The 8,518-nt window shown below is 38.4% G+C and overlaps 1 protein-coding gene across 1 annotated transcript in view; it reads right to left on the bottom strand.

Moving 5' to 3' along the window:
- Positions 1–8,518, bottom strand: part of LOC107748642 (receptor-type tyrosine-protein phosphatase S-like) — a gene marked incomplete at its 3' end in the record, with an annotated part of 20,232 nt that overhangs the window by 10,791 nt on the left and 923 nt on the right. The window lies entirely within an intron of this gene.

Genomic DNA, 8,518 nt, shown 5'->3' with positions numbered 1-8,518 from the left:
ATCTGATTTTCACAAACGCGATCTGATTTTCACAAACACGATCTGATTTTCACAAACACTATCTGATTTTCACAAACGCGATCTGATTTTCACAAACGCGATCTGATTTTCACAAACACTATCTGATTTTCACAAACGCGATCTGATATTCACAAACACGACCTGATTTTCACAAACACGATCTGATTTTTCACAAACGCGATCTGATTTTTCACGAACACTATCTGATTTTTCACAAGCACGATCTGATTTTTCACGAACACTATCTGATTTTTCACAAGCACGATCTGATTTTCACAAACACTATCTGATTGGACTCGTTTCAAAACTGATGAACTTTACGCTGTTATTGATCTGAACTGACTTTAGTCTTTCAGAATCTGAACTCTCTCCATAATTTCCATAATTCATTCTGTTATTTTCCTGTTTATTACCGTGAAGCTAATTTGACACAATCTGTATTATATAAAGCACAATAAAAATAAATATGGCTTGACTTGAACATGTGACTGTATATTATTACTGTTCAACAGGATATTCAATGAGACAAAAAGCTAGAGACTCGTTGAATTCGTTAAAACAGTGTCTAAACAGCTGTTTAACATATTAGTTAACATTATCCCATGCGTGTGCTGCCAAAGGAAAGCTAAGCAGAGGCTGATTTGAGTGATTACATTTAGAAGAAATATTATGAGACAAACATTGTATATTTTTCCAGAATAACCTGCAGTGATGAAGCAATTAGAGTAAAACCAGAAACATGAATTAATGTCATGCAGCGCTGTCTGTCTGTCGATCAGAGACTAACAGCAGCATCTGAGCCGTCTGACTGCAGCCTCTCTCTCTGTATCTGAAGCTGTTATTTATCTTTGGTGCATCGAGGCGTATCTTGTCTTACTGTTGCCTAGTCAACCACCTCTGCCCATATCTCTCTCTCTCTCTCACACACTCTCTGTCCCTCTGTCTCTCTCACTCATCACTGCTGGCCGTGTTTGCGGATCCACGGATAACCAGCGGCAGCTGGGAATATGGTTTCCATGGCAACCATCCAAACCAGCCAGCAGAGTGATTGATGTCATGTGACCCTGAGGTCAAACGAATGCTCACTGATGCCATTCATTACCTGAAGCATTACAATTTAAAATGCAACTACATGCAAAAAATCTAAAGAAAAAATAGAAATTGTTTTGAAATTTGCATAAAGAAAATTAAGCCTGTTTTTAGGAAATATCTTTATAATGACATTGATTTCTTGACAATTAAACACTTGACAATCAAATTCTTATTACTTTAGTTTTTAAAAATGATGTGATAAATGATGTTGAAATTATATATGTTTAAGTATGATGCTGATTAATAACGACAATCATTGGATTGCGGTAATGGGAATCACTATTGAGAATAATGAGAACAACAACAACAAAAAACAATCAAACCAAAGAGTATATAAAAAAGTAAAATGTCCAGAAGCATTGCTGCAGGTCAGCGCTGAGGCTTAACCAGATAACCAGGTAAAGAGATCTGTGTAACATAAGTTAAAGGTGGGGTAAGTGATTTCTGGTAGCCAATGTTGACATGTCAAATCACCAAAACAAACACGCCCCTACCCCAAAAGGGTCTCGCCCCTATTTTGATAGCTCCGCCCCACACATACGTATGCAACCCAGGCAACGCTTAGTTCGACGTGTTTCTTCTGCTGAGTGCTGGTTTGATAATCACCCGTTCGTATAAACCATTAGACTAGCCAGCTCTGAACGCGTGATGGTTTGATGACTCGACACTGTTTCAATGGGAAGTTGGCTGAGCTGACAGGAGTTGTTGAGTGGGTTAGGGTTAGTCTGTGCTGATTGGCCGTCTTACAGCGCGGGAACGAGCCTCCAGCTGTCGCGGGTCAGGAGCAGGACATCTGCGGAGCGACAGGCCGCGGGTCAACAGACAGACAAATGACGGGCGTTCAGTTAGCGCAGGCCGCAAGCCGCTTACGGAGGGTAACGGCAGCAGATTGCGTGGCTGATCGATGTTAAATGAAGCTTGCGCCAGTGCAGATGTGTGTGAAAATGACACTAATGCTTAACAGCTGAAACACTCCAGTTCCTCTACAAACAAGCTGCAGCCACGGCCCCGAAGTCTGTCGCGAGCTGCTTACGCCGGATTCAAAGACTATAGCAGCGCACACATTCACTGAGAATCCAAGCCAAAGCAGTATTAAAACATGTAAAGAGCATATAGAGTGGAAATATGAGTTCAGGTTCCAATGTAGTCTTTAATTGTAAATGCACACGTAAATGTCAAAATCAACAGAAACCAAATTTGCATTTGACTGGATTCACAATTTGGTTCAAACACACTTCATCAAACACACGTTTTAAGTGTCTGCGTCTCAATATATGAGCACATGAACTTCATCTCCAGAGCTGCTCTGAGAGTCGCTTCAGCAGCTTTACAGCATCTACTTCGAGATAAACCACCTTCGAACACACACCGAGACTCTTCAGCACAAACCGCCAACATAAAAGTTAGGTTTAACTTTAAACAATTATGACAGAAATGTATTACTACTGTATACAAAAATGTAGCCTACTTATCAATGTAATAATAATGATAATAATAACATTATTAAGCAATTACACGGACCCAATATATTTTCTAATGTATATACAGTTCTGTTGTGCAGCATCTTATTTGGCTAAAAATAAAAATGCAATGCTCTGTTGTAAATTAACTGTTAAATATGACTAGATTTCAGAAGGTTGATGAAATTGATTAAAAAGTGTAATTAATTGATTTCATTAGACACCTTTTTTTGATGCTTAATTTGTAGCAAATCATAAAACACTGAATCCAGAAAAAAAAAAATCGAAAACACAGAATTTAGCAAAAAATAAAATGGATTTCATAGGGCCCTAAATGAAAAGGTAGCTTATGGAAAAAATGACTAACTAAAAAAAAAAAAGCATCTAAATAATTGAACAAAAAGTCCAGAAAAAGTGTAAAATGTTTATAGACTTATAGACTTTATAGACAGAATTCAGTCCTTCCAATAGCACACTGAAAAAATGATTCATTGAATTTACTCAAATTTAAGGTAAGTGGTTTATTTATAAAAACGTATTTTAGCTACATTTAAATTAACAAATTTAGTTGACTAACTTTCGACATTTTTTTTTTAAATGTAGCTAAAATTAATTGTTTGCAACCACATACCTTAAAAAATGTAGTATATTTTTTTCTGTGCATTGAGTATATATGAAGAGTTCATTTGCAAAAACAGATATCTCCATTTTTAACAATTTACAGAAATCATGTTTTTTCATTGTGCATTGCAATTAATCTCAAACTACAGTTGGGTTATTTTGATTAGGTTGAAAAATAACTAAAAAATACAGCTAACTAACACAATAAAACACAATAAAAGCATGATAAAATAAAATAAAAAGGAGTTAGGCCTATCTGTTTTTGCAAATAAACTCCATATATAGTGCACATAAATCAGCAATGGATTATGTAGCTATACATGAGCATCTCTGAATACATTTCAGAGATTTAATTAGACTTTCCCAGCAAACTCTGTCAGATGCAGTGAGTCTGGACCCTCAGTAGAAGCGGTTCTTCAGACGCGTCACGCCGCTCGAGTGTGAGCTGTGAGCTCGACAGCGTCTGCACTCCAGTGTGTTGGAGGTGGAAATTCTGTTTAACATGAAAGTCTTTGCTCCCGCAGAACAAACGGTAAAACACGGCTGTTCTGACGCAGAGCTCAAACCCCTGCAGGCTACGACTGGAAGCCGTCCAGAGATGAATTTAACTCGCACAGCTTTGTGAGATCTTCCCGTCGGCTTTATCCAGCGCTCGCTAACTCTCACACGAGCAGAAAACCCAACCGTCCTTCATACAGACCATCGATCTGAGAATCAGCGCAGCACTGGTGAAAGGCGTGTTCTCTGGGACTCTTGGCGTGTTTGGCGTGTTCAGAGCGGACAGATGGCGCGCGTCATGCGGCACACGTGAAGCTCTCCGGAACACACATGGAAAAACACACAAGACGGAGCGAGAGCAACATAGGCAGGTGCTGCAGTTACATTTGGTGACAAGAAGCAGGTGAAATCCTTCTGAACGTCAGTATTGCGGTTTCTGTGCACCATATAAATTCTGCTGATTATGGCCATAACTGATACACATGACAAAACAAACGCTGGATTCTGATTGGATAAACACCAGACACACAATCTGCATTAATGAGGTGTGAAGAGCTACATCTCGTCAGCTACTAATAATAACGATCAACTGATATTTAGCTATTTTCAGACGATAAAAACACTAAAAGAGTGTCAGTTAAAAACCTACTGACTGTTGTGCTAATATATGGTGCAGATTTTGAGTATTTTGTTTTTTACATATATATATATACTGTATATATTAGTGCTGTCAAATGATTAATCACAATATATATATATATATATATGAAGAGTTAATTTGCAAAAACATATAACTTTCAAAAATCAAGTTTTTTCATTGTGCATTCAAATTAATCTCAATCAAACTGCAGTTGTTGTTTTTTTTATTAGGTTAAAAAATAACAAAAAAACACAGCTAACTAACACAATAAAACAATAAAAAACATGCATTATTATGCATTATTTATTTTTGCAAATAAACTCTTCAAATATATACAGTATATGTATACACACACAGTGCATGCATAATTATTATGCACGTTGAAAAATTATCTTCAAGAATCTGGCAGTAAGTTTAATGTTTAGTCCATCTCCTCTCCTGAAAAGAAGTCTGTCTTACAGAGATGGACTAAAACTCACTGCCAGATTCTGGAGATCAATTCTTCAAACAGTGACAGTACAAGATGTGATGCTGGTCCTTCAACTTCTCTGTTTATAAAGCCTGTGAAGAAACCAGTCTTCATGTATTTCACAACACTTCAGCATGTCATTCTTATTAAGTGCGGGTCATGTTTTAGGATTGTTTACCCCAGCACAGTCTCTGAGCACCTGACAGCTTGTTCTTCTGGAGACTCCAGGACGGATGCAGTTCTGCAAAACTGTGGCGCTGGAGACTAAGTGTTCCTGATGGTTTCACACCTAATCCTTCACATTAATTCTTAATTCTTTTGCAGTTAATGTTTGTCTTTTCTTCTCCACCTGTTTTCTCTGACCTGGCTGACCCAGTGAGCATTGCTGTCCAGTGGTTATGCCTTAACAATCCAGTATTGCATCCTTCTCATGGGCATCTCAAATGTTTTGACTTTTCAGTCTGAGGTCAATCTCTTTTTGGCTCATTTTATCTATAAAGAAAACCTGCTTACTAATTATGCGCACCTGAATATAAGGAGTTTTTCATTTCTGGCCTTCATGGACAATTATTTATCACTTATAAATGATTAAATACAAAATTAATTGTAGTTATTAATATTGATGTGGTTTAGTATTGGTAAAATGTGCTTGGAAAAGAAATATGATCAAAATATCAATGAAGCCCAGACTAACGACGCAGGTGGATTAACGGCATATGAAGCAAACCCTCCTGCACCGGAAACAGGCCTCGCAAAGCCCAGATCATCCTTCATAATCTGTGTTATTACAAACGAGAGTATGACACACATCAGCGAGAATCAAAGGCCGTCTGTGTATATTCAGCAGACGGCTGCACAGATCTCTCATTCACTGCTCATCACACAGAGACAGAATCACGTTTATTTCTCCAGCTGACGACGTGATGCATAACACACTTCATCAGAGACTCTCGGCATGGCTCTGTGATTCGCTGCAGAGCACATTCACAATTAAACACTAGAGTCATTTACTGTTGGATCTGATGACAAAGCTCTCAGCGAACAAAATGCTGATTTTGAAGATGATGAAAATGAAAACGTTTTGAGATCAACATATCGAGAGCTCAGGCGGCCAGAATGAGCCAGAAGCTGAATGTAAGTGATGATGGTGATGAAAAAGGATGCCGCTCTAAACACCCGTCCAAGTTCCAACAGATAACGAAATATGCTTTATTTGATTATGTTTGAATTGTTATTAAAATATCGGGACAGTTTCATACTGTTGAGAGAATTTAGAGACCTATCCGTGTTAGATATACATGATTATGCAATAATGATTGGTGAAACATTCAAGCGGGGCGTGGCAGAGTCTTAACTTTGATAAAGAATATCTCTTTGGTTTTGAGACTTTAGTCTTTGCAACTTCAGGGATCTTATCTAAGCACAATCAGCTTGTAACACTCCAAAGAGAAAGGAAAACTTGAAATCGCATCATATGACCCCTTTAAGCTGATTTTTCTGACCCCGCTGATATTTGTTCTTGTTTTAAGCATAAACTCACTTCATTCTGATTCAAGACTTCTTGCCTTTATTTTGCATCTCAAGCATCTTGATTCAAGAATCTTTAGATATTTGTGCTAGAAACAAGTCAAAAATACTAAGTAAGAAAATCATTGTTTGCAGTGTGCATTAATAGCACGTGGAACGATAGCATCGTTATTATATGAACATTACTTTGACACAGTCTCCTCTGACATCTAAAGCTGCTTCGAATCGTTATGTTTCGTGAAAACCCAAAAGCCTGAGGTCTTTATCACCGAGTGACGAGTTATTGACCGCATGGATTGATGTCACTCTTGTGAATGAAGTCTGTACATTTCGAGGCCAAAGATCAATATTAAAGAGCAAATGAGGAACAGAAGGACAGGACATCTGCTCTGTTCCTCAGCTTCATCATGTTCTTCTATGGTCTTAATTCAAAGCTAAACAAGATTACTTTTCTTGCCCCATTGGCAGATATTTTTGCTCGTTTTAAGCAAAAACTAACTAAATTTTGATCATTTTTTTTAGAAAACAAGACTTAAAATCCTAAGTCATTTCACCTGTCAAGTAAATGCATCTTGATTCAAGAATGTTCAGATATTTGTAGAAAACAAGACAGAAATACTAAGTAAGAAGATCCGTTTCTTGCAGTGCATAATGTAATTTAATGGAAAACTACAGGATTTTGAGCAGCGTTGCTTATCATGGAGTGTGCGACTGCCTTTAACCTTATTCTTCTGAATCTTGCTACCAGCGTTAAGATTCTCCTAATATTCAACATTAATATATTAACAATGTGCACATCAAAAGAAATACTTCTTTCTCAATCACTGAAATGCGAATGAAGTTTTGAGGCGGCCAATCAGACGTCAGCAGAGTCACGTGGCTCCGCCTCCATACAGCAGCCTTGAGTGACTCGAGAGATTGAGTCGATTCAAAGCCAAGCGTCTAAAATGCACTCTGAAAGCACGCTACGCTCGTCTTGAGAATGACTGTCAGTCTAGAGCCACGATCACAGGGGCCCTAACAGAGAAACCACTGCGCTTTCAGTTCACATCATTCGGAAAGTTTAATGCACTGCTGCGACTCAAATCCTGCCGGTGTAGCTTCACTGGTTTGAGCAGTAAACAGGGCTGTGTTATTCAGAAATCATCGTCCTGACAGGTCTGTCTCACCGCTAAACCACAGCTCTAACCTACTTAACCCTGCGCTGAAGAACACACACACAAAGCCAAGCCGCTGTGAGCATTACAATTACATAAAATACACCCGGATGAAAACATGAGCCGTGCAGCAGGAGAATGAAAGCATCTTCTGATCAGAGCGTCTGACGGAGCAGGAGAGAGGATGGGTTTAATACAGTGATACGAGCACAGAGAATATCATGACTTACACTCAGCCAGCACGTGTGTTCTGCATGCACACCATGTTGTGTAAGGAGTATCCAGCCTTTTTCTAAATACAGCACAATGCTAAGCTGTTCTGAGCAGTTTCAGCACGTGATGCAGTTGCTAGCTGTTTTCTTACAGTCCCCTCAAGATATTCAATGTGCATCTGTTGTTTTATCGTTCGCCAAGAGGAAACATAAGTCTGATGATTTAGGAAATGAACAGAGCTTTCCAGTCTTTCTGAAATGATATCTATACACGTTTAGAAGCTGAAAACTCTTCTCTTCTGCGAACACTTTGCCGATTCCTGAATCCTTCCTTGTTCTAGTTTGTTCTATTCTAGATGATGTTTGAAACTTTGTATTACAAGCACTTCTTGTGTTTATTGATGCAAGATGAAGCGGTTGTTGTATTCCTTATTTGTAAATCACTTTAGATAAAAGCATCTGCTAAATGCATAAATATAAAGACAAAAACTGAATATCTACTCTCTTGACAAAAGCCTAACAAATATAATGTGGATGAACCGAGATGATTTGACAGTGATAAGAATCTCACTCTTTAGATTTAATGCAGAATAATGTGATATTAAAACACTCACACAGCGGATGGATGAACAAAGTAAAGTTTGATCCCACTGAGAGAATTTGGCAGGATTCTCACTCACGCTGATGTCCACAAATAGCCACAGCTGAGATCATTACGAGAAACCCATGAGATCTACAGCGAGGAACTGCTGATGCTGTGTGTGTGTGTGTGTGTGTGTGTGTGAGTGTGTGTGTGTGTGTGTGTGAGAGAGTGTGTGTGT

Source organism: Sinocyclocheilus rhinocerous, unplaced genomic scaffold, assembly GCF_001515625.1.
Source record: "Sinocyclocheilus rhinocerous isolate Xijiao unplaced genomic scaffold, SAMN03320098_v1.1 scaffold2485, whole genome shotgun sequence".
In the NCBI taxonomy this organism is placed as follows: domain Eukaryota; kingdom Metazoa; phylum Chordata; class Actinopteri; order Cypriniformes; family Cyprinidae; genus Sinocyclocheilus; species Sinocyclocheilus rhinocerous.
This window is presented reverse-complemented; position numbering and strand designations above follow the sequence as displayed.